The sequence below is a fragment of the Desmodus rotundus genome, chromosome 13 (genome assembly GCF_022682495.2).
Source record: "Desmodus rotundus isolate HL8 chromosome 13, HLdesRot8A.1, whole genome shotgun sequence".
NCBI classification, from domain to species: domain Eukaryota; kingdom Metazoa; phylum Chordata; class Mammalia; order Chiroptera; family Phyllostomidae; genus Desmodus; species Desmodus rotundus.
Genome location: NC_071399.1, coordinates 52828134 through 52855428, shown reverse-complemented (window position 1 = coordinate 52855428; position 27295 = coordinate 52828134). Strand labels below are relative to the sequence as shown.

General features: G+C 40.0%; 1 pseudogene; it reads left to right on the top strand.

Annotated features, from left to right (window-relative positions):
• LOC112311497 (heat shock protein HSP 90-beta-like) overlaps positions 1–19716 on the top strand; it is a 54886-nt pseudogene extending 35170 nt beyond the window's left edge.
• The last annotated feature ends 7579 nt before the right edge of the window (positions 19717–27295 follow it).

The window sequence follows — 27295 nt, the reverse complement described above, 5'->3', positions numbered from 1 at the left end:
TTAATGTAGTCCTGTAGGGTCCAGTGGAACAGCCTCCCCTATTACCCAAGCTGGGTGCTCAAGGTGTACCCTTCATGTGAGCTGAGTACACCCTTGTAAGGAAAATGGAGTCAGTTAGGCTCCCTCACCCAGATGTCTGGGCAACCAAAATAAGCAGCATTCCCACAGCCCTGAGAATGGGCCCGATAAGCAGTATGCCCATAGTCTTGGGAATGGGCCCACATGTGCAGAATCACACTTATACAGTATCTTGGCACCCTGCCAGCTTTGTGTGCATTTAGTATATAAGGCAGTTGGGACTCCTTGCCAGTGCAACACACGGCTTGTGGTGTGTAAATCACCTCATCCTTGAATAAAGGCATGTTAGGCATTCCCACAGCTCTGCACATTTTCATCTGTCTGCCCGAATCCCGAGTGAACCTGCCTGGCCTTGAAAGGCTGCAAGACAACCCTCCTTTTGTAGTTGAGTCTTGCTTGCTGTTGGCAGATCAACAGGAGGGATTTACCCAGGGCACTCAGCTGCAAATATTAGCTGTGACCACTGACCACCACCCTCCACCCTCCGTGGAGGATAAGCTGCACAGGGGCAGGGTGGTGGTGCTCCAGCCTGGTCTGTAGCTGTTCACTGGGTGTGCTGACCCTGGGGCTTCCCGGGTGGTGCAGGCCAAGGTCATCCTTGACCTGTGTTTTGCCTGGGGTCACCTTGTCTGAGCTATAACGCAGTCTGAAAAGGCTGTTACTTGTGCTGGACTTGAGATTCCCAGGTGAAGCCAAGCTGTGACTCTAATTTGGCTGCCACTAGGTCTCACTGAAGCCAGCTGTTGCTTGTTAGATAGGATTTAGAAGCTAAGACAAGACATTCTTAAGGAAAAGCAGCTAGTGTAGGCCTGTAAGTTAGGTGGAGCAGAGCTTCTGGGGATCTCCAAGGCAAGTCAAACAGTGCTAGCCAGGTTGATGGAGTCTCAGATATGGCACCAGCTTACCAGTTTGGTGGGGGGAGGGTTCAGCAAAGGGACAATGCCCTCTGCTTGCCTTGATGCCAAACACTTCAGTTTCTCCCTGTATACCACTGGTGCCTTTCAAGCTGCTACCCTGGTGCTGGAGCTCAGACAGGGAGAATCTGAATAGGTTAGTCCATGTGTGTGTTTTTTTTTAAGAGGAACTGCTTGGGGTTCCAGTATTTCTCCATGGACATAATCCCTGCTCATTTTTGCAGCCAGAAGTTGTGAGAACTTACCTTCCTGACACTGGAATCCTGGGCTAGGGGGCCTGGTGTGGGTCTGGGATTCTTTACTCTGAGATATCCACGGGGGTGTGGGACCAGCCCGTTCTGTGTCTGTGCCCCTTCTACCATATGGATGGGTGTGGTTTCTTTAATTCCATAGTTGTTGGACTGCCATTCAACTCTATTTCGAGGTTGTCAGACTTTCATTCAGTTGATTTCTGACATTCCTGAGTGATGGGTGTTCTGTATTTTAGTTGTAATTTTGATGTGGTTGTGCAAAGAGGCAAGCCATGTCTGCCTACACTGCCATCTTGACCGAAAATACCCAAAAGATAGATTTTCTTATCCCCATTTTGCAGATGAAAAAAGTGAGATACCATTCTAGAAGTTAATTAGGTTTTCTTTCCATATTCCACAATTGTCCCTGCTCTTTACCTTTTCAATATTTCCTATTAAATAATTGAGTCAACTATAAAAAGGCATCTTAGCAGTCTGAAATAATTTAATGTTTTTGGTGTGGAAGTCAGTCCTCCAAAGGACAGTACTATTTCACCATTAGGTGCCTTTAGTGTTATCAGGAAGCTTATTTGTTTAAATGTTACCAAGCAAGTTCTATGGGAAATATGGGAGTCTGTGTTAGTAAAAAAAAAAAATACACATTCTCCTCTAATTTTTATTTCTGACTCTCACCCATTTTATGACAGGACTGTTTGTTGAAAAACTTAAATGAGCAGCTATTCTCTAATATCTCAATTATTTAAAAGAAATATAAAGTTAAAATAATTTTTTCCCACTAGTTCTAACCATTTTGAACTGAGTAGTTTGTGTTCCTCTCTGATCCATGAAATTCCTCCTACTATGTGGGCTTCCCTCTCAGAATTAGAATTTCCTTAACAGACATTTTCTTACATATAAGTAATCCTTTATCCTTTCTCCTCTGGTAAATTTGTTATGAGTAATGCTGCCTTTATCTCTTCTTTTTCTTTTTCTTTTTTTCTTTTCTTTTTTGCTGCAAAGAGCTTTATTGTTTCCATTTGGTCCAATGCATGGGACAGGGTTCCAGGGTGGGGTCTCAGGGTGAGGCTCAGGCAAAAGCCACACACCAGGGAAATGTAGGGGGCCCCTCAAAGGCCTCTGGGCTCCAAAGGCTTCCTAGTCTTGCTTGAGGGTGAGCCTTTTACACTGCTTTAGCATTACTATGTTGACTTTTCTTAGTAACTGCTTTACTGCCCTCATTTTTGTTGCTGTCACACTTTCGCATCTATGGTGAATCTCCTTTGTTTAATCCCAGGAATGGTCTGCACTGTACTAGCTCATGCTTTGTTTTTGTTTTTAAAAGGCTGCATCTTTTTTGTTTTCTTAAGACCCTCTGAGATTTTTAGTTTTCTTGTTCCCACATCTTTCTTATACAAACATGAAGATAAATTTAAAATGCTTACCAATTTCTGATTTTGTTTCAACCAGTCAACCCTTCCCATGAGAGTAAAATAGTCAGAATTCTTTGTTATTCCTTTATCTGGTACAAATTTTCAGCTGCCTTGGGCAAGTGACAGAGTGGTTACTGCTCAGACTGCTTTATCACAGTAAAATTAATTACCTTTGGGTTTCTTTTTCAAGCTCAGTTTTCTCCTGGACTTTATTTCTAGGCTTTGTATCTCTTCCAAGGAAAATGAACAATGATTTTACTGAGCTTGTTTGTGCTTCAAGCTTTTTGTACTAAGTTCTGTGTCTAAAGGAATTTTTATTTTATTCTCCACACCGTGGGCCAAGAAATATTTTAACAAGTGTTTTCTACAACTTTTATCCTCTGGCTTTTAGGCTCTGTGAGCAATTCAGTAATTTCCTTCTACCCGTCATGACAGCAGAAGGAGAACGGAGTAACACCGCTCTGTGGAGATACTGGGTTTAACCTCTACACCTGAGAGAGAGAAAATAAAGTTATATGGGAAGATGCATGTTTATTTTTATTTGGGTTATTTATTAACACATAATAGGAGCCACCATTATACTATGAAATAATTATTAATTATATAATATTGTTTTTACGGGGATGCTAAAAGCTTCAAAATTTTAAAGTTTTTAACAATATTTCCGGAATGATTTCTACCAAAAGACCTTTTGTACATTTCTGAAAGGAATGTACACTGGTGCAGCCACTTTGGAAAATGCTTTGGCCGTTCCTCTGAAGTTAAACAGGGCCACCCCTATTGACTGAACAAGACATAGTGGCCGCAGCAACCAGGAGACTGTTGGGAAAAGTATGTCTCTTCTTATTCTTTCTATGGGGCAAATCAAGTCTATCTTCCAAAACTGGGGATTTTATGTGAGTTCTAGAGATAGAAATCAGTTAAATGAAAAAGGAAAACTATCCTTTAGTGGACTGGAGGGAAATCAAAAAGCCCAGACTTCATTTTATTTGGGGGGGAGAAATAAAAAAGAATACTAAAATTACTGAATTCATTTCCATTTTTCGAACTAAGTTTTCCTCAGCAATTTTCCAATTACCCTCCTACAGCAGAAAAATAGTTTTTGTGCCCTACAGATGTTTTCAGAGAAACTAAAATGGAATAAAGTAGACCTCAACCTTCTGGCAGGGCTGCTGTCTTAGACTTGGGAAAATTTGCCAAATGTGTAAGCATGCTCTACATGTCTCAATGTGTCAATAAATAGAACCCAAGGCAGGAAGCCTCATCTTGACTTCCTTTTCCTTTTTTCTTTCCTTCCTTCCTCCCTCCCTCCCTCCCGCTCTTCCCCCCCCTTCCTTGTTTGCTTCCTTCCTCCCTAACTTCCTTAGTGGTTCCAAACCAGTCACCCTAAGATGTGCCTCTGTGGTATGCAGATTGTGGTGGCTAAAGGCCACCAAGACCCTACAGGCTCAACAGAAATTTCTTTGCCCATCCCCCTACCCCCTAGCCCCTTAACTATCTAGAAGAATTTGAATTAGGGGCTTGCCCATAATAAATGATCAGAGATAGGCTTTTTTGACCTATCAGTAGAGCAAGACAAATTTCTAATTACTGAACATCTGCTCTCTTACTTTCTTCCCCTTTGAAGCCCTAAGATGATCCTTAGCTCAAAATGTCATATATATCTCATTTCCCTTTTTATCTTAGAACCACTCACGTATGTGGGGTGTCTGACTCATGTATATAGGGTTCCCATACATATATGTGTAATTAAGTTTGGTCATTTTTCTCTTGCTAATCTGTTTCATGTCTATTTGCTTATTAGAACAGCCAAAAGAACCCTGAAGGTGGAGGAAAGGCTTTTTTTCCCCCCTTCTCCACAATTCCTTATATAAAGTTTTTAATGATGTCCAAAGTACAAGACTAGAAGACGTGTGGGTCAAGAAGGCCCTCATTGGCTTTTAACAATTTAAATCTCCATACTTAGAAGCAAATCACAATTAGCATCACTATTATCCTCAACTCCCAACCCGAGTCTTCATCCTTCTTGTCTTTCCATGCTCTTCTCAAAGAGCATCTTAAAAAGCCTATCCCCTCTGCTCCCACTGTAATAAGCATCAATTTGTGTATTTTAAACCCTTCATCCTCCTCTGGGTCCAGACTTGTGAGCCTTTTTGGCTCACACACAAGATGTAAATGTAAACAGGGCCTTTTGTTCACTAATCATTATTGCTGTGTGAAATTTTATTGAGCAACTATTATGTTCTAAGCACTCTGTGGAGTATTTCCCTACACTATCTCAGTTAACCCTCAAATAACTTTTTGATGTAGGATCTGTTATTATCCCCATTTTGTAGATATTAACATACAGCTTTGATACATAAGGCCCCTCACATAGCTTATAAAAAAAAATTAGTAAACAGAAACCTCATTTCAAATGAATTGGGAGGGCCAGTAGGGGGAGCTCTCATGCCCTATGTCAATTAAGGACAACAGAAAGAACTCTGGTTTGTGATAGCACTCCCAACTTCCCTTCTCCCTCTACAGAAGAGTTTCCACTCATGTTATAGCACACTCGCTCATAGCTCGCCACACTTTCATGTACTGCATTGCAATTCCTTGTTGTCCCCAAATAAATCCCTTTGTGTTTTTTTTTTAGAAGTATCTGGCTGCAATTTTGTTTAAGATCAACAAGTAGTTATGTGAAAGAGCCTGATTTTCAACCCAAGTTTCTCTGTTTCCACGCCTTGGCTTGCAGCTTCCATAATATGACCATTTTTTTCGTGTTCGAACCCTCTGAAACCTTAGATTCTGCACCAATATTGTTTTTGCAGTAAAATATGCATAAAATTTACCATTTAAAACCATTGTTAAGTGTACAATTCAGTGTCACCAATTTTTTTCACAACATTGTGTAACCATCATTACTACCCATTCCCGGAACATTTTCATTATCCCAAACAGGAAATGTATATGCATTAAACAATAACTTTCCATTCCCCTCTGCCTAGTCTCTGAGAACCTCTACTATAATATTTCTGTCCACACGAACTTGCCTATTCTAGGTACCCCATATAAGTAGAATCATACAGTATTTATCCTTTTGCTGGACCAACACAGTTTTGCAGAATAGAAGAATGAATGATTCCATCCTACTGAAGACTTTGAAATACATCTGTAGGGTAATGCAGGCAGTGTGGCTTCCTCACCCAGGTGTCTGGGTAACTAAGGGAAACAGTGTTCTCATAGCCTTGGGACTGGGTCTGATAAACGGTTCCCATAATATGAAGTGGGCTCACATGTGCAGAATTATGTTGTATAATGTTCTAGCATCTTGCCGTCTTTGTTCCCCTGTAGTACTTAAACAGGTAGGGACTCCCTGCTGGGGCCGATGATGATGAGAGACACGCAAGGGGACAGGTGTCACGATGGGTGCCACGCTGGGAAGTAAGGGCCATGACATGGCAGATAGACACACAGCTTGTAGCGTGCATGGCTCGCCCACCCACGAATAAAGGCATGCCAGACATCCCAACAGCTCCATGAATATTTTTCCGTCTGCACTAATACCATGAACCTGTCAGGCCTTGAAGGGTGGCATCACAACATCTTGTTGGTCATTCCTGCCCTGTACTAAAAGTTTAATCTTCCTGATTCTCAATATCCAGCTAATCCTTCCAATCCTGCATATTTCTCTGACCTCAGCCATGGTCTTTTTGATCAGGATACCTGCCAGAATCACCCTTCAGTACTCCAAGTTCTGGCCTCTTCTGCACACTCTGTTCAGGTGCCACCATATTCTGCACATATGACACAAATAATGAACATCCATAAGGTACTTCATAGTTTACAAAATGCTTTATTATATATATATACACGATATATATGTATATATCATATATATACAGAGGTGAGCAAAAGTAGGTTTACAGTTCATATAAAAATAATACAATAATTAATACATACTATAATAATAAACTTTTGTTTCATGTACTCACAACTGTAAACCTCCTTTTGCCCACTCCATAATATATATATATAAAGTATCCTTATGAGGTAAATAATGCTGTATTTTACAAATGAGGAAATTAAGAATTAAAGACAGGCTATGAGTTACCCACATGTGGATGACTAGCAAATGCAAGACTAAGAATCTAGAAACTGGGCTTTTCTATATATCACTTTGCCCTCCCCCCAAATTTGTCCCCTCTCTTTTTAAAGAAGCTCAGCTACTGGTCAGGGCAGAGGAGTATTCAGGGATGGCCCTCTTCCACTTGGCGAGAGGAAGAATTGAAACAGTTGCAATGTTGCTCCATTTAGTTTCTGAGGATGTATTCAGTTCCCTTCCTTAGGTGCATCTGAATCCTGCCTATTGCCTATTGCTGTGCTATGATTCATAAGAAATAAAATATGGGAAATTATTCCAGCCAAGTGCACACTCTCCTAGAGTTTGTTCCTTGAGTCTTTGGCTGCTTTCCTCTCCTATTGAACTAGCTGGAGAACACAGGCACCTTAACATTCAGGGTATCCTCTTCCTAAGCCTGTGGCCAGCTCTGGACAGCCACCTTTTAAATTCCACTCTCTTTTGACCTTATCCTGGTTCTTCTTAAAATTCCAGAATCAGCCCTGGCTGGGTTGTTCAGTTAGTTGGAGAATTGTCCCCTACACCAAAAGGTTGCATGCAGGCTCCATCCCTGGTCAAGGAGTGTATGGAAGGCAACCAATTGATGTTTCTCTCTCTGCCCCTCTTCCTCTCTCTAAAAATCAATTAAAAAAACGTATCTTTGGGTGAATGTTCAAAAAATTTCCAGAATCAAAGAAAGAATTTAACATAGTACATGCAGCTGGTGACTTATTCTGCCAGAGAGAAAGCATAGTGAGAGGAGAGAGGAAGGTGACATTTGTAATCCAGTCACCCTCCCAGTAAGTGTTGTAGCCCTGTGCCCCAGAGATGCCCTCCCTGAGGAGGCTGAAGTGAAGGGTAAAGCTAAGGGTGTGGCTAACACTTCCACATGCTCTGTACATAAATTGCCTTAGGCTTCATCAGCCAATAGGTACACCTAATGTTATGCTAATAGCATTTACCACATTCCTTTCGGTAAATGGATGTTTGCCCTACCCAGCTGTTCTGAGTCTCCCTGCAAAGACTCCTCCAAATACTTCTGTCCCCAGGCAGTATCTTACATGTCCATGCAAACAAATTTCCCCTTTCCACTGAGTACCACCACCTCACACCTAGCATTTGCCAGCTTATGGGGCATCAGCACCTTCTGAAGCAGCTGACACACTAGAGCTTTTAAGGCGTCAAAGTGTCACAATGTTCTGTTCCAAAAAGGGGAGAGTGTCTCTTATGTGTTACGCCCTTTAAGGAGGCAAAAGCCAAACTTGTGCTGTGAGGTTATACAGAGAGAGATACTTCATTTTGCTTTTCCTGATGACTCAATATAAGCCCAATGGGTTCTGGGTCAGGAAACAAATTTGAATATCAGTACTTGATAAGTAAAATTGATATTTGAATATTAATGCTGTTTTCATAATACCCCTTCCTCCTCAAACAACCAGAGCTTTCTTGCTGAGAAACTCCTTACAATGTCTGTCATCTGCCTTCTACAGGACGAGTTTCCCCCAAGAGGCTTTTCAGAGCTCAGAAGACTGCTTCTGGAAGAGTCATCCCAGTTCCGTCGAATGTGCGTAATCACATCTGATTTTCAGCTCACCTACTATACAGATGGATTATTTCCACAATGTTTTTTTTTTTTTTCCCAGCCAAGAGTATTGATTTGGTTAAGAAGGTGTTCCAGCTGCAGATAATCTGATGCCCGAACTAATGTCAGCTTCCAAAATAGGATTTCACTTGTGTCTCAGAACACAGTATTCAGACACAATATTCGGTGGGCCAAGGCCAGTACAGTGGCTCAAAGAGGCCATCAGGCACCGCGCTCTGTCTCTCTGTCTCTCCTCTTGCCCCACTGTTCTTAGCCCACCAGATTTCGTCCTCATGTATCTATCTCACTTACAGCTGCTACATCTACCAGCCACAGGTCGGCAGAGTAAGGAGAAAAGGCACACCTGCAGACTCCCACTTACATTCCTTCCAACAGAGCTCCCTGCATTCACGGGTGTGTGTGCGCATGGGGGTGGGGTATTTAAACTCTCCATTTGGTCCAAGCTGAAAACAGATTCTCCATCATGCATCACAGTGACATTTACAGTGTGGGTATTTTTAGACATTCTCCTGGCAGCAACTGCTCCACTGGACTATTGTTTACTCGTTTTGTGTCCCACCCCCAAAACTGGCCACACACCTTCATGCCTCACCTTTCTTTAAGTAAAATATTAACACGAAACTAACTAATTAAATGGACAGTTTAGACCTCAAGACTTTTTATCAAGTTTTTTGGTATGGCTCCTAGAAAGTGACTAATTATTTCAGAACATTACTTCAACCAAATATATACCATGCCAGACTATTCTCTAGGTCAAGAATTCATCTACTCACCAGTGTTTATCAAAGTGTGTTTTATAAAATTCCAGTTCTATCCAATGTTCTGAAACATGCACACACGTGCTGAAAATGCTGATCTTACAGCTATGCAATGTACATTGGCATTTTAAAGGCTTGTAAAAGTCATATTGTAAATAAGTTTGTTTAACTTTGTTTAACCCACTGCTTCCCCAAGGTTTTCGGACAAAACAACCTTTCCAGGCATAATGGCTGTGTACATGTTACAGACCCTGGTTTTCATAGAACACACTTTTGAAAACCCCAACCTACCCTGTTTCTTATGTTAAACTCCAGTTATGTTTTCCAACCAAGCTTGCCAGATGGAGTTGTCAGAGTGTAAAATATAAATAATATAATGCATATAGTGAAAAAGTGGTTCCTTTTACCTTTCCCCTTTGAAATGTATTAATACAAACCCCTTTCCTTTAACAAAAAGACCATAATGTAATTTCTTCCAGATTAAGAAAAAATGTTTTAGTTTTAATATACAGTAAAGGTTATGAAATAAGGAACAGTTGGATTTCTTGAAAAAGAGGAAAATAACTGCACATATTTAAGGAAAGAAAATAATATAACAAAATAAAGTTAAATATAGTAGCATATAAAAGATATTAAAGAGAAGAACAATTTTTTTAAAGCATGCCACAACCAAACAGGAAATAACTAGATTATGATACTAAGGCTGCCAATGTGAACTGAAAAGAAGTCAGCGGAGTGGCATATATCCAAGGGGGAAAGAAATAAGTGGGGGAAAGCTATTTAATTAGAGTTGCTGACAATTTACCACAAAGGTAAACAATTTTGAGGAGTCACATAATTGAACAGAACCCAAGTTCAGATTATATGCTTCATTAAAACTTGTGGTCAGAAAACAGAACATTCTCAAGTGCCTCAAGCCCGCACCACTTTTCTATCACACACGCACATTCCCATGCAGAGTCATGGTGATGAGACGCTGCGCACAGAGAGCAGCCGGATACGCCGGCTTCACGATGCTGTTGGAGAAGCAGTGGAGGCTGTGGCCTCAAAACCCACAACGTGGACCCATGGGTGCCGACAGATGGGCACGAGAAAAGGCTGCCTTCTGGTAATACTGTTAGCATTTTGCAATTAACCACAATATCATATTAACTCTTAGAGGACAATATCTCTGACTTTAGGGTAGAGAATCTTTAGGCTCTATTACACAGTTAAGCATAAACCTAAATGATTTATCAGAAAGAAAATATATGGCTTTAAATCCCTGCCTCAGAAACAAAAGAATGTCGAGTAATGTCATATATATGATTTTATGTAAACTTTTTAATTGACTCTTAACAGACACTTTACATCTAGATTCCTCAGGAAAGCGGGCAAAATTTCACTCATTATCAGATCTGTTCATTTTTTAATTGAACAGATAATTCTGGTGCTATTTGTTGCTATTAAAAAAAAAACAGAGGTTATTACAGAAAACATGTAACCCAATGAGATGAGATTCCTTACTGAACGACCTCCCTGAGTGTTCTGAAGAAGAGCGAGGGAGGTGGGGTTGGGGGAATTCCAGTGTGTATTATCATATACTTGGTGGCTTCTGAGGGAGTGAAACCTTAATTACTGTGCTAATATCAAATGTAAAAATTGCTTCATGGGTAGAAATTTTAAAATCTAATATGATATATGAAAGTTTAAGGAAGACAGGATTTAAGTAAAGGAAGTGATTAATTTATAGTTTAGAAACAGACTATAAAATAGGACTCTTCCTAAAAGTGGAAAAATAACAGCTTTGTATTGCAATGGACTTGATCTTTGACATTCAGCGCTTGCCAGTCTATATTTAGAACAAGTCAAAGTCAGTGCCTAGGCATGAATATGGAGATAGGTGGGATTTGGCACTCTGATATTTATTTATTTGTACATTTTAGAGGAAAAGAGCTCATATTACAGAAAACCTTTTCTCAGTCTGAAGACTTGCCCATTGAAATCAAGACCTGGTGTTTGTGTTTTCTTCCTCTATCGCAATCTAGTCAAGTGGTTCTTTAATAATCTATACCAGTCAAATAAAATATAAAAGGCAAATTTACCAAAATATGCTATATTTAAAGAGCTATGCTCCTTTCCAACACACAGTCAGCATGCCACTGTAGCTCTGGATTCTTTAAATCATTAAACCGAGTTGGGAAAATATTTTTCTATGTAAGTGCTTTAGTTCTATGAAGACACAGTAGGAATCCCCAGGGAAGGAAGCTTGCTAAGGAACTCTCATGTGTTTTCACTGATATGATCTTCCTCAAAAATTGTTTTTAACTGTGGTAAACTATACATCACATAAAATTGACCCTTTTAGCCATGCTTAAGTGTTCAGTTCAGTGGCGTTAAGTACATTCACACTGTTGTGCAACAATTATCACCCTCCACAGAGCTCTTCTCATCTTGCAAAACTGAAACTCTGTGCCCATGAAACACTAACTCCACGCTCTCCCCTCCCCCAAGCCCCTAACAGTTACCATTCTACTTACTGTTTCTAGCCATTTGACTATTCCAGGTGTCTTAGATATGTGGAATCACATAATATTTGTTCTTTTGTGGATGGTTAATTTCACTTAGTGTACTGTTTTCAAGGTTCATTCATATTATAAAATGTGTCTACAATCATACAATCATCCATTTTGGTGGCTGAACAAAGAAAGCAGCCTGATTACTAAATCTTTTTATATCCATGTGATATTTCATATTTTTGATTCAGAGGGACTCTAGAAAGTTTGCCTGGGGTGTAATTTAAGTCCCCTTCAAGAGAAACCCTGAAACAGAAAGCGGCGCTTATGGTGGTGAACTAAGTATATGATCAATGGGAAGAGGCACGAAAAAAACAGACGCAGTTTGGACCCTGGGTTTGAAAGGTTTTCTTAGACTCTGCCGAGGAATAAATGCCAATCAGCCACAAAATTAGGCAGTACAGAGCTTTATTGGGGTTTGCGCACCCGGGTGAAATTCTCCGGTCTGCAGAGCAGGACAAAGAAGTCGTGCCAAGCAGGGAATATGGCGGGATTTTATACACCAGATTCTGATTGACTCCCCTCTAGGGCTAGGGATTGGTCTCCTGGAACAAAGCTGCGATCCATCATTGGTGGTTCCCCTCAAGCTCCAGCTGCCAGGTGGATATCCCCACCCACCCTGATATTCTGACATCTTTGATAGGATAAGGGGCGGGCTTAGGTTGCCAGGCAGATATCCCTGCCCACCCTGACAGGGTTAAAGATCATCTGCTCTACTCTCACGGATTCCGGATCTGTAGATCTATCCTGGTGAGGTCTCAGAAGCAATATTTTAAAGAGCTTTTTAAACAGATCTTTCCCTAGTTGAACCTCCAGGGGAGGTTTCACCCAGCCAACACCTTGATTTTAGCCGCAGGAGGTCCTGAGTAAAGAGGACCCAGTTAAAACGTGTCACACTCCCAAGTGACAGAAACTGTGAGCTACTAAATCGATTATGTTTTAAGCCACAAACTTTATAACAATATGTAAATGCAAAAATATAAGTAATGAATACACTGCCTCTTCTATTTTATGTTCCAGTAATACTCACCTACTTGCTGTTCCTAAATATAACTTGCTCTCAGGCTTGCATACTCTTTTGTTTATGATGTTTCTTTGCCTGGAGTGTCCCCTCTTATTTAGCCAGGTGGGTAAATTTTACTCTTCCTGCTCAAGACACATCTCAGGCATTCCTGTCACCAGAAAATGTCACTGTCTTCCTTAGATAGACTTACTGTGTATTAGTCCCTTCCTACTGTAGGAATTAGAAAAAGTCCTGAAAAAATCCACTGGCAGGAGAATTTTTAGTTAGCAACTTCAAGATTTTATGGAAAAAAAGAATATGAGGACTGAAATTGAGAATAAACATATAAAAGTCTCATTGAAATTTTGTATTCTCTAAAATAATGCAAACGGTTTATCACGTAATGATAGTTAACAATGATATTTTACAACTATTGCCATCATATTGGCAATAATTGCCAGTCTGCTTTTTGTATTTACCACCCTTTGCTAAATAGAAACTCTTAAGCATTTTCTTCCTCTGCAGTTGTAGTGAGATGCTTAAATTTCTCCTGTTTTGTTTCAGAAGGGGGGTATGTGTGTGTGCACATGCATGTGCCTGTGAGAGAGAGAGAGAGAGACTCTGAGGTTGTGTGTCTTACTCCTACCTTCTAGATTCTTCCAACTTTGTCAGTTAGGTTTCTGGAGTGGGGAACAGCAGCAACAGTAGCTGACCTGAGCATATCAGAGTACGTGTTTCTGAAACCATCCCCTGTACCAAGAGATTATATAACTTTCCTGCTAATTTCATACCAAACCACAGATGCTTTTCTGCTTCCTCCTCCCCACCACCTGAGATTCCTCTTTTCTTGTCACTGCAGTACTAAAATCAGGATATGAACACCACCAGTTTTACTTATCTGGCCCCCAGGATTGCAAAAACTTTCTCTGCACTCCTCTCTACTTCCTTTTCTGTTCTAATCCTAAATTTCTTTTTGTGATTACAGTATATCTTTTGTATTCACTAGGAATGACCCTCTAATCTTTGATAATCCTCAGATGAACAATTACCTCATAGCGTGTGTCAAGCCCCTATTATGAGAGAGGCTTTTAGGCTACAAAGAGGACTAATATGTAATTCTATGTTTCCAAGAACTTCATTTGCAGATACAAACAATCCAGTTCAGCTGATAAAGCAATATCCAGAAATTAAAGCAACAAATGGTAGCCAATGTAAATTGTATCAATGGGATTCAACACTTAACGGTATTCCACTAGGTGGACAAAGCATGAAAATTGACATTTAGGTGCAACATATTTCAAGGTAAAAATATTTCAAGATCCAAACAGATACGAAAGAAGTCTGTTAGAAGATGGCAAGACAGCAAGATACCTGGAAGGATGGTCAGATGTAGGATTTTAGTCTCTGGTAGGGAACTGACAAGAGCAAAGCAGAGTCTCAGTTCTTTAAGGAGTGGAGTACTGGTAAAAGACAAGACTCCCACATGGAAAATCAGAGCTGTGACCCAATTACCAGAACTAGGCCACAAGCAGGGGTTGGGTGTTGAATACAGTTTTTAACACTGGAGGAAGCCAGAAATTTCATGTCATTCTACAAATCTACTTGTGCAAGTATGCAAAGGTATACATGCAAGGCTGTTAATTGCAGCACTGTTGGTAATAGTGAAAAACTCAGAAACAACTGAGTGCCCACCAGGGGGTTCTTGGTCTTATTAATCAAGGGTCCCCACCCCACCATCCCTGCCCCCCTGGACCACAGACCGTAGCCTGTTAGGAACCAGGCTGCATAGCATGAGGTGAACAGAGGACCAGTGAGGAAAGCTTCACTCCCATTACTGCCTGATCACCTGAGCTCTGCCTTCTGTCCCCCCCATCCCATGAGTGGAAAAATTGTCTTCCACGAAATTGGTCCCTGGTGCCCAAAAGTTTGGGGACCACTAATATAAATGGTGTTACATACAACCAAGGGAATATTTTACAGGTCTTAAAATCAATGAGGTATCTAGCTCATATGAGCTGATGTGGAAAGATTTCCAAAATGTATTTATTAATTCAAAAAAATAAGATAATATAAACAGTTTGATATTACCAGTACCAATAAAAGGATATTTCTCTACCTCCTCCCATCCCACACCTGTGCAAGATAAGTTTACCCAAAGGTGAGCAACTTTAGGAAACCACTGATGGAACAAAAGAAGTTCTTCAACCAAGAGTTCATAGCTGCTACTGGAGATCAGTCTGGGATAAATCTGAAATACTCCACATTCAAGCCACGACATCCCCTTCTTGTGCCTTTTGGGGGGCTCCCATTAGACTAAGGGGTGATCTTAAAATGGCAGTCTAGCCCTGGCAGGTGTGGCTTAGTGGTTTGAGCATCGGCCTGTGAACAGAAAGGTCACTTCTGGTTCGATTCCTGGTCAGGGTGTGCAAGAGGCAACCACTGGATGTTTCTCTCACACATCGATGTTTCTCTCCCTCTCTTCCTCCCTCCCTCCTCTCTCTCTAAAAATAAGTAAATAAAATCCTTTTAAAAATGGCAGCCTACTGGTATTGTTATACATTTTATTAAATTAGTAACTGTGTCAAGAGGGGATCTTATGTAGTCCTTTGGTTTGTTTATTTATTTGTTTGTTTTTAGATATGCTCTTCTTGTTTGGTAAATGTTGAATGAGACAAGAATGACCTAAGTTAGCTTAACTAACTATGGCAGTGGGGGTGGGGAGATAGGCTGATGCATTGTTAAAGAGAAAACAATTTACAGTAATAATCTACAAATGGTTTTATTTTAACCTATCTGAAAAAAAATGAGTCTATTTAAAACTGTATGAGAATGTGTTTTTTTCTAGATTAACTTTCCAAGTAGAGTTGTGTTTTGTATATAAATTATATATGTTTTCTATACATAAAATTTATTTTTAATTAAATTTATTGGAATGGCATTACTTAATAAAATGATGTAGGTTTCAAGTGTACAAATGTATGATACCTCATCTGAACGTTGCATTGTGTGTAGTAAGTTTTAAAAAGAGACAAGTGTATTACTTCTTTATAATAGTTGAGTCAATTTCATTATGAAGATATAAGGTCTTCCAGTCTGACGATTCTTGGGCACCAAGGTAGATTTTCTCTGCATCATCTGTCTCTTATTCTACTCCTACTGTTGCAACCAGGAGGAGCCACTCAAATGCCATCAGGACTTTGCATCTCTCATCTGCTTTGTTTCTGTCTCTGTCTCTGTTTTTCTGTTTCTCCTCCTTGCAGTTTCATCTGTTTTTGTGGTTCACCTGGAGAGAAAGTACCAAGTTTGTGGGGCGTGGACCCTCACCATGTCCTCTTGTTTCTACCTGGAGAAACTGCTACTAAGTAACACTGCCTTTCTCTGCAGTCTGACTCCCCAGTCTCAACCCAGAGAAAGGCATATCTACCTGATTTGCAGTTTGGGGAAAGGAGTTGAATATATGTGTTTCAGCTGCATCCTTCTCCCTTTCTTTTCAGGATAGGTCAGCCTACAGGGTGTACACAGTTTCTGCCCCTCCAAGCAATAAGTTTTAAGGGGTCAGACACCCAAGTGGGTAGCTAGCTCTCGTGCTGCTGTGACTAGGTGGGTAATTCTGTTTAACTCAGGGCGGGACAGAAACTGGCCCTTGTATTATATATTCTGCTGTGATCTCCAGGCTGACTCTGATCATAATAAATATGACATCTTGATCTCCAATTGTCTGAGTCCCACATCTATTTCCCAATTTATTCGAAGCTTAGGTAGGTGTGTATATGTAAAAGAAGGGTTTTATATATTGATTCTATTGAAACCTCACAACCACCAACATCTGCAAACTTTTATATTTCACAATCTTTATACTCCAGCAAAAATAGTTTTTAAAAGGTTAGGTCAAATAGTAACAGGACATGGCCACCCCAGTGTAGCTGTACCATCTTCATGGAAACAGGCCCATCGTGTGTCACCATGTGCTGGACAGGACCAGCTAGCAGGGACAGTGCAGGGAGGTGTGCATGGAATTCATGAACGATTCTTGCCATTCCATTGTCTTAAATGTGCAAGGCCCCATATGTGAGGGCGATGCACTCACCCTATCAAAGTCTGAGGGAGAGGCTCAGTCTGCACTGGACCTGCTGCAGGGCCCTGGATAGGTCAACCATTTGGCCCATGGGCATTATCTGAGACTGTTAAGCATTTATGTTGTAGGGGGGAAATGCTTGCATGGCTGACCCAATTTCAGCTGAGTAAATTGCATGGAGGAAAGACAGTTCTCAAAAAGAAAAAGGGCTTTGAGGTCCCAGAATTAGACGTCTGCCTCTTCCCTCAGCAGGTATCCCAAAGTTTTGTCTCTGTCCTGTCTCCTCCCTTTCATGTTGCCCATCTTCTTAATAGAAGCTGACATGAATTACAAAAGTTTTCTCCACTTCCACACAACAAACCTCTCCTTCTACCCATGCCTCCCCTTCTCCCCATCTCTATGGAAAAGGCATCCTTCCTCCAGGGCACGCCATCTATGGCATGTTACAGTGTTAGTGTTAGGCTTTGGATTCAGATAGCCCAGATGTCGGTCCTGGTTCTACCATTTTTCTAGCCTTGTGACATAATCTTTCTGTTCCTCACACACCCCATCTATACAACTCAGACAAAAATGGTTGTAATAACTCAGAAGGTGGATTTGAAGATTAAATGAAAAAGTGGGCACAAATCTGTTGGTGCAGAATAGTAATAACCACTTATCACTATGCTGTGATCACCAACAACTACCCTGTCACTAAATCCAAAATCTACTTTTTTTTAATCTCACCCAAGGACATGCTCATTGATTCTAGAGAGAGAAGGGAGGGAGAGAAACATTGATGTGAGAGAGAAATATCGATCATGCGCCCCAATGGGGGCTGAACTGACAACCCAGGCATGTGCTCTATAAGAATCAAACCTGTGACCTTTCAGTTTATGAGATGATGCTCCACCCAATGGAGCCACACCATCCAGGGCCAAAAGCTACTTCTTACCTTCCTTGGCCTTTCTGGAGTATTTGACATGGTTGACCTCTCTCTTTTTGCCATTCTCTCTTCCCTTGGTTTTCTTTTTACTACTTTCTGATGGTTTCCATTCCACACCTCTAACCACAGATTCTCAATATCTATCATGAAGTTTTCTTTCCTTGACTGCCATTTAAACATCAAGGCCTTACCCTTAACTCTCTTCTCTTGTGATTCCATATACTATCCCTTCATGTTCTTATCTACACCTACATCCTTGAGTAACCCCTGAGGGGGGATTCATATAAATCTGTATTTCTAGCCCTCACTTCTTCCCTGAGCTCAGACATAGTTAATGTTTGGCCAGATACACCCAAATTTTAAATCTAAAAAAAAAAAACAAAACCACTCTTAGACTCAAGAGTGTTTTTATGAATATAATGAAGGCAAATACCCAACGGAGTCATAGTTTTAAACACCCAACTATCTATGGGATTTGTGTACCTTGCGTGTTCTACAGGCACCTTAGACATTTTAAGCAAACTCGTTATGTTCCTCATCCCACAGATGTGTCTCCATCCCTCTCCTTGTATCCACCTACTCTGCATCATAACCAGAAACTTTGTTCTCCCTTTTATTCCTATTCAAATACCACTTGTCCTTAACAAGTCTGATCAGTCTGTCTGTTGAATCCCTCTTGGATTTACATATTTCTCTCTATTCTCTCACATCATCCAGCAAACAAAACACTTGTGCTTCTCCAACAGTCCTAGATCCCTCCTTTGTTCAAGCTCCTCTGTATATTAGAATGCCCCTTTCCTTCTTTGCTTACTCCTACTCTTTGAGATCCAGCTCAGATCTTGTTTCCTCTAGGAAACCTCTCTTGCTCCTTCAAGATCAAATTATGAGCCCCTTGTTCCTCTCTGTTGCAAATACTTATGACTCACTGTGCCACATCCTCTTGGCCTACCTGGGGACAGTTCCATGTGCTTTGTCCTTCCCCAAATCAAATCTGAAATATTTTTGCACTTTGCTGACTTGGAGCTTTCTGTGAGTCAATAGGAAAACTGCTCAGCCTAGTTGCAGAAGCAATGTGAAAGTGTGGTGGAAGCTAATACATGCAGAGCCAACCCCGAATTAATAGGGGACAGGAGTCAGTGGATGATCTGAGGCCCTTTCTATAGATGGTCTCCAGGGGGACTGTATGCTTGAGGTCATCATTGCTCACTGACACTCTTTGTTAGTTGTTTTCCTTCCTTTCTCTCCATACTTCTTCACCTCTGCTTTCTGGCGTGACCACCCAAATTTACTACCTGTACCCATATGTTTTTCTTAGGCTCTGATTTAAAAATTAAACATCTTTGGGCAGGTGGGAGTACCCAAACTAACACATATACTAATAGTATCCCGTCTATATGGCTGGACACTATTTGTACATGTCCATACACTCTATATGGCCATAACATTTATTATATTGAATTATCATTGCTGCCTTACCTTATTTATCTTCGCATCTTTTAGTGCCCAGTGCCTTGACATAGGGCCTGGATTAAAATAGACAGTATATGCATTATGTAAAAGCTGGGCACTAAAAGAAGAGGGAGAAAGAGAGAGGGAAAAGGAGGGAGAGAGAGACAGAGAGAGAGAGAAGGAAGGAAGGGAGACGGGATGACCTTTGGTTAACATCACTTTTGCTGAGTGCTGGCTATTCCTACTGCTATACCTTTCACTTTGTAAAGGTGCAGATTGTGAATAATGCATTGCAAATGTAGACTATTATTGAAAAATCATGAGAAAAGTGATTTCACAGACACAGGGTGAGCTTTTTGTTTTTGTTAACCACAGTGTGGTTATGAGACTAAGTCCCTCATTGGAACTGATACACTATCTCAGATTTGCTGTGAACAAAAACAGAGCAATGGTTTTGGGGGGGATGCAATTAGTACAAAGCATCTGGGAGACAATGATGAAGATGGAATCAGCAGAGGCACTGCTATTGAATTGTTTTCAACATCCTTCAGACTTCGTAAGCAAGATGGAGACTGGGAGATGGAGCCAAAGTAAGCTGGGTGCAGGCAGCAGTAAAAAAAAAAAAAAAAAAAAGGATGAATCCTTTACTGGAATTTCACAGATGATTTCTTCAAAAAATCTTTAAAGAGAGCATGCTTCTCTAGTGAATGATGTGATACTCTAACACATAATTATTTATGAAGTTCTCATCACAGTGGCACCTAAATACTTCAGAGCTATTTGCTGCATGGCCTAGATGCATCCAGAGCTTTATTAGACCCAGGGTGCATTGACAACATAATAAAGGCAGATGTCTAATGGATTCACATTAAAAAAAAATTCCCCACTGCCAAAGCACTTGCAAATGTTCGGTTGTTTCATATGACTTGAATACCGATCTCAGGAGAAATAATAGTAATAGAGCATAAATAAGTGGGCTAGAAGTTCTTGGTCTCTGAAGGGAATTAGTACCGGGAAATAAAATACTAATTAAGGAGAAGTAAGAATTAGTAACAGTAGATGTTTATCTCATTTTAGATTAAGTTTTTCCCATTTTTCTTCCATTTTAATGTTTCTCATTCTGCTATTCTTTTCCCAGAAGTCCTTTATTTATACTCAGAAAATCTAGATAGCCAGGTTTCCTTGGAGCAAATCATTTTCTTTTAAAGCGATCTATGAGGTTCCAGATATTCTTTTCCTCGTCAATTTCACTAAGGCAAAGACTATCTATAGAGAAAGATTTCACAAAATGAATATTTTAAAAAACTTAAAATACAGCTATATTTGGATCTATGAGCTATAAACAGTAGGAAACCTGAAAGGTTCTAAAACCTGCTATTTCCCCTGTTATGATCTATTTGTTACAAAGCTTTGCATGTTCCATCTTCAGAAACTATCTCAATTCTTCCAGTTCAAGAAAATTTATCTTACATAGTGTGCAGCCTTTGGATTTTTCTGACTTTGCCCACAGTTGTCATTCCTGAAGTGATGCGTACCACTCAGTTCAATTTGCATCATCACACAAAAGGGACTCTCCTTGGAAACCTTTTATGTGCTTCAAAAACATAATACCATTTCAAAGAAACGTGTTCTTTTTAAGATAATAACTGCTGTTAACTCCCCCACTAGATCTTTCTGAAGTATTTGACAATTAACCCAGCTTACCACTGGCTTGAAATGATTTGACAGTGATTTAACTCTTTGGGGAAGTGTTTTTCTTTAACCTACTACTAAGCAAAAGAATTTTTTTGCTTTTCAAAGCATTTCTTGCATTTAAATTTCATCTCTATACTTCCTCTACACTTATCCCTTGGAATGTGAATTCATTTTTGGTAATGAGTATTTGTGGTTCTTTTTTTTTAAATCCTCATCTGAGGACATTTATTCATTGCCTTTTAGAGATACAGGAAGGGACAGAGAGAAACATCTATGCAAGAGAGATGTACCAATTGGTTGCTGCCTGTAAGCCACTGACCAGGGTTCAGGGATCATATGTACCAGGACGGTAGATGGGACCACAACCCAGGTATGGGCATTGACCAGGAATCGAACCCTCAACCTTTTGGTTACTGGTCGATGTCCCAACCAACTGAACCACCCTGGCCAGGGCTGTGTGTGGTTCTTAAAAACAATGGAAACATTGCGTTCTGGGCTGAATTGTGTTTCTCTAAAATACATACATCAAAGCCCTAAGCCGCGGTACCTCAGAATATGACTGTTATTTGGAAGTAGGGCCTGAAAACAGTGATTAAGTAAAAGTGAGGGTGTTAGAGTGGGCTCTAATCCAATCTGACTAGTGTTGTTATAAGAAGAGGAAATTCGGACACACAAAGACACAGGAGGAATGTGCACACAAAGAGAAAAGATTATATGAGGACACAGCAAGAGATGGCTATCAGCAAGATCAGTAGAGAGGACTCGGAGGAAAGCAAACCTGCGAACACCTTGATCATGGGCTTCTAGATGCCATGAGAAAATAAATTTGTGTTCTTTCAGCCTCCCAGTGTGCAGAATTCTGTTACGGCAGCCCTACCAGACTCATACACATAGATTCTTCCTATTTTATCCCTTCCGAGTGGTCATTCCACCCTTAGCTTGAAGCTCTTCAGTGTGAGAGAAGATGCCACTCCTGATTGCCTAGTGCTATAGGTCAGGCAGCCCTTTGCAAAAGTATCTCCTTCTGTCCTAAGTGACTGTGATTTCTTGTAGTAATTCCACAGTCTGAAATGACATCCTAATGCACATGGGGCTATCCCCTAATCTCCACACAAGCCCAGTGCTTTCACAGAACAAAATAGCAATAAGTCAATTATGAATGGCCTTAAGTGGCCCTGTCCAGGTAGCACAATTGATTACAGCATCATCCCAATAGGACAAGTTTGTGGGTTCCACCCCCAGTTAGGGCACATACAAGAATCAACCAATGAATGCATAAATAAATGATAAAACAAATCAATCTCTCTCTCTCCCCTTTCCTCTCCTTCTCTAAAAAAAAAAAAATCAATGAATTTAAAAAAATGGCCTCAAGTGATTGAATTTCCCAGCAGTGCCTCTGACCTCCTTTCACTAGCCACATGAATTTATTTGCGAAATCCAGACTAATCTGCCCCACCACATCATTCAAGGATGGCTGTTCCTTCCTGATTCTCTTATTTTGTGCTGCCTGAACTACCATCTTACTGGCCTTCCCATCTATAGTTTTTAGTAATTACCACCAAAAAGAGGTAATTTTATGAACACTGGAGGGTAAAATATGCTGTGGGCTAATGGCCCAGCTACCACCACCCTGACCATTTTTATTTAGTGAGATTAAATTATAAGGAACAATGCAGCCTGTCTAAAAGAGGAAATAAGACACCAGTGGGCAGGTTAGGGGCACCACAGGAGAAAGACTTTGCCTTGCACAGAATGTCTGTGTCACACTAGCCTCTAAAAGGCCCTGTTTCTGCCTTTGCCCCCAACAGCCCACTCAGGTCATAGCAGCTTGATGATGATTTTAAATTCTAAACTGTATTTGCACAACCTTCCTTGTCCTCAACTTCTTATCAAACCTGAGTCCTCCTAATGGCTGGTAAGGCCCTTATGCCTGGCCGCCTGGGCTCAGTGGCCTCCTACTGTCCTCTGATGCCTCAGGCTCCCACACTGTGGCTTTTGCTCTTGTCGTTCCTTCAGCTTGGAATTAATTCCCCCCAGATACCTGTCTGAGCTGTGCTCAAATGACACTTTTCACCCTCCCCAGTCCCACCAATAAGAATATTAATGATAATAACAACAGCAACATTTACAAAAACATATAGTCTTTCCTGCCATTGTTTGAAGTTTTACTAATGACTCCTCCACTCAGCTCTCTAGGAAGAGGCATGATATAAATGGTGTAAGTTTATTTTTTCATTTTTTATTGCATTTTTATTCCATAACCACTTATCTTTCTTATACCCTCTTCCACCTCCACCCACCCATATCCCCCACAATCACCAAATTGTTGTGCATTGTATGTCCATGAGTTCTTTTTCTTTTTGCTCCCTCCCTCTACCACCTAACCCACTCCCTGCCACCTCAGCTGTCAGCCTACTCTCTATTTATGAGTCTGGCTCTATTTTGATTGTTAGTTCAGTTTGTTCATTAGATTCCACACATGAGTGAAATCATATAGTATTTGTCTTTCTCTGATAGGATTTTTCCACTTAGCATAATATTCTCCAGGTCTGCCATCCTGTCACAAAGGGTAAAATTTTCTTCTTTTTCATGACCCAGTAGTATTCTATTGTGTAAATATACCATAACTGTTTTATCCACTCATCTACTGATGTACACTGGGCTGCTTCCAAATATTGGCTTTTGTAAGATTTACAATAGTGCTGCTATGAACATAGGGGTGCATATATTCTTTCAAATTAGTGTTTCAGGTTTTTTTGGGTAAATTCCCAGAAGTGGAATTGCTGCATCATAAGGCAGTTCCATTTTTAATTTTTTTTCAATTTTTCAATTATTTTATTGTTGTTCAATTACAGTAGTCTGCATTTTCTCCCCACCCCTCTACCCCACCCCAGCCAAACCCACCTCCCTCCCCTGCTTCCACCCTCCCCCTTGGTTTTATCCATATGTCCTTTATAGTAGTTCCTGAAAACCCTTCTCCCCACTATCCCTTCCCCCCTCCCCTCTAGCTATTATTAGATTGTCCTTAACTTCAATGTCTCTGGTTATATTTTGTTTGCTTTTTTTTTTTGTTGATTATGTTCCAGTTAAAGGTGAGATCATATGGTATTTGTCCCTCACCGTCTGGCTTATTTCACTTAGCGTAATATTCTTCAGTTCCATCCATGCTGTTGCAAAGGGTATAAGCTCCTTCTTTCTCTCTGCTGCATAGAATTCCATTGTGTAATTGTACCATAGTTTTTTGATCCACTCATTTTGCTGATGGGCACTTAGGTTGCTTCCAGTACTTGGCTATTGTAAATTGTGCTGCTATGATCATTGGGGTGCATGGGTTCTTTTGGATTGGTGTTTCAGGGCTCTTAGGGTAAAATCCCAGCAGTGGATTGCTGGGTCAAAAGGCAGTTCTATTTTTAGTTTTCTGAGGAAATTCCACACTGTTTTCCACAGTGGCCTCACCAGTCTGCATTCTCACCAACAGTGCACTAGGATTCCCTTTTCTCCATATCCTTGCCAGCACTTGTTGTTTGTTGATTTATTGATGATAGCTATTCTGACAGGTGTGAGGTGATATCTCATTGTGGTTTTAATTTGCATTTCTCTGATGATTAGTGATGTTGAGCATCTTTTTTATATGCCTATTGGCCATCTCTATGTCCTCTTTGGAGAAGTGTCTATTCAGGTCCTTTGCCCATTTTTTCATTGGATCTTTGGATTTTTTGGTGTTGAGTTTTATAAGTTCTTTATAAATTTTGGATATGAACCCATTATCAGATGTATCAGCAAATATATTCTCCCATTAGGAGGGTTACCTTTTCATTTTATTGATGGTTTCCTTTGCTTTGCAGAAAACTTTGTAGTTTGATGTAGTCCCATTGTTTATTTTTTCTTTTGTTCCCCTTGCCTGGGTAGATATATCAGCAAAAATATTGCTATGAGCAATGTCTGAGATTTTACTTCCTATATTTTCTTCTAAGATTTTTATGGCTTCAAGCCCAACATTTAAGTCTTTAATCTAGTTTGAGTTTATTCTTGTGTGTGGCATAAGATAGTCTAGTTCCATTTTTCTGCATGTATCTGTCTAGTTTTCCCAATACCATTTACTGAATAAACTATCTTTAGTCCATTGTTTGTATTTTCCTCCTCTGTCAAATGTTAGTTGAATATAAAAATGTGGGTTCATTTCTGGACTCTCTATTCTGCTCCATTTATGTATGTGCCTGTTTTTATGCCAGTACCATGCTGGCATACCATTTTGACTACTATGTCCTTATAATATAGTTTGATATTAGGTAGCGTGATTCCTCCAAGTTTGTCCTTCTTTCTCAAGATCACTTTTGCTCTTCAGGATCTTTTGTGTTTCCATATAAAGTTTGGAATATTTGTTCTAGATATGTGAAATATGTCATTGGTATCTTGATAGGAACTGTGTTGAATCCATAGATCGCTTTGGGTAGTATGGACATTTTAGTGATGTTAACTTTTCTTATCAATGAGCATGGCATATATTTCCACTTATTTGTATCCTTCTCAATTTATTTCTTCAGTGTCTTATAATTTTCTGAGTACAGGTTTTTTACATTCTTGGGCAAATTTATTCCCAGGTATTTTATTCTTTCTGAAGCAATTGCGTATGAAATTGTTTTCTTAATTTCCCTTTTGTTAGTTCGTTATTGGCATATAAAAATGCTACTGATTTCTGGACATTAATTTTGTATCCTGCTACTTTACTAATTTCATTTATCAGTTCTAGTAGTTTTTTTTGTGTGGAATCTTTAGGGTTCTCTATACATAATATCATGTCATCTGCAAATAATGACAGTTTTACTTCTTCCTTTCCAATTTAGATGCCTTTATTTCTTTTCATTGTCTGATTGCTGTGGCTAGGACTTCCAGTACTGTGTCAAATAAGACAGGTGAAAGCAGACATCCCTGTCTTGTTCCCGGTCTTAAGGGAAGTGCTTGTAGTTTTTGCCCATAGAGTATGATGCTGGCTGTGGGTTTGTCATATATGGCCTTTATTACATTGAGGTATATTCTTTCTATTTTCACTTTGCTGACAGTTTTTATCATAAATAGGTGCTGGATTTTATCAAATTAGTTTTTCCTCTATTGATAATATCACATAGTTTTTATCCTTCATTTATGTGGTGTATTACATTTATAGATTTGTAGACATTATACCAACCTTGCATCCCTGGAATAAATTCCACTTGAGCATGGATATACAGTGTAAGTTTAAATCATAGTTGAGGATACAGATGGTCTTTACTCTCTCAGTAACACCCTGGGGAACTCACATGGTAAAAAATAGTTCAAGGATACCCATCAATTTCTTGGCATTCGTTTGCAAAGTTCATTCCAATCATTTTTTTTTTAAGTTACACTTGGTGGATGATACCTAATGATGGGTACATGTCATTAAAGTTTCGTCCAAACCCATAGAATTTGTTCAAACCCAAGTTTTGTTCAACACCAAGAGTGAACCCTAAGGTAAACTATGGACTCTGGGTGATTATAATGTGTCAGTATAGGTTCACCAGTTGTAACAAATGCACCACTCTGAAGGGGAAGGTTAATCATGGGGGAGGCTATGCACATGTGAGGGCAGAGGTTATGTGGGAAATCTATTATCTTCCCCTCAAGTTTTCTGTAAACCTAAAATTGCTCTAAAAAATTATTTTAAAAAAGAGTTACATTCACAGGCCTTTTGCAGGATTAATATAAAGGAGTGAGTGAATTGATACAATTGGATTGCTCTAGTGTCCTCTTTCCTGTCTGAATCTAGGTCAAAAACTTAATTCTTAATTCACCCTCTCCTCACAGACCAGGTCCTCGGAGCTATCTGGGATAATCCTAATATAGGATGCTCTCAGTGGACGCTGTACCTACTAAGTGTCTTGTCCTGGGGTCCCCAAATGTTCTCTTGAGCCCTTGCATAGTCACCTCTAAGGAGACATTTATCCTGTCTCATCTGTACTTCTTTGAACATTTAATTGGAGCATGTATCACACTCTCCTGCAATTATTTCTTTATCTGTATGTTTGACATCATTTACTCTGTGTTCTTTAAAGAGAAGATCTTTAAGAATTATTACAAAATTAATACATGCTCAAAAATTCAGCCAGTGCAGAAGTCAAAAGTTCCTAATGCCCCTATCCCTTCACTTCTACCACCTGGAGATGATTCTTTTTAAATTTCTGAAATACCTTCCTGAATTTCTCTATTTATAAACAAGCAAATATCTACACAATGCAGGCATGATTACTTTTAGAACACCACATGCAGAAGTATAAAAATGTAACTTTTAAAAAATAATATCCTAATCTCTTTTTTGAGCCCCAATTCTGTCAAGTGGCAGAAAATGTTTGTCGGTTCAAAGGAAGCCTAGGCACTTTGGGTTTTCTCAGTCAACCAGGCAGTTTCCTCTCTGCTGGTCTGCCCTAGATGGTTGTTGTTCTAGATTCAAGGGTATGGCACG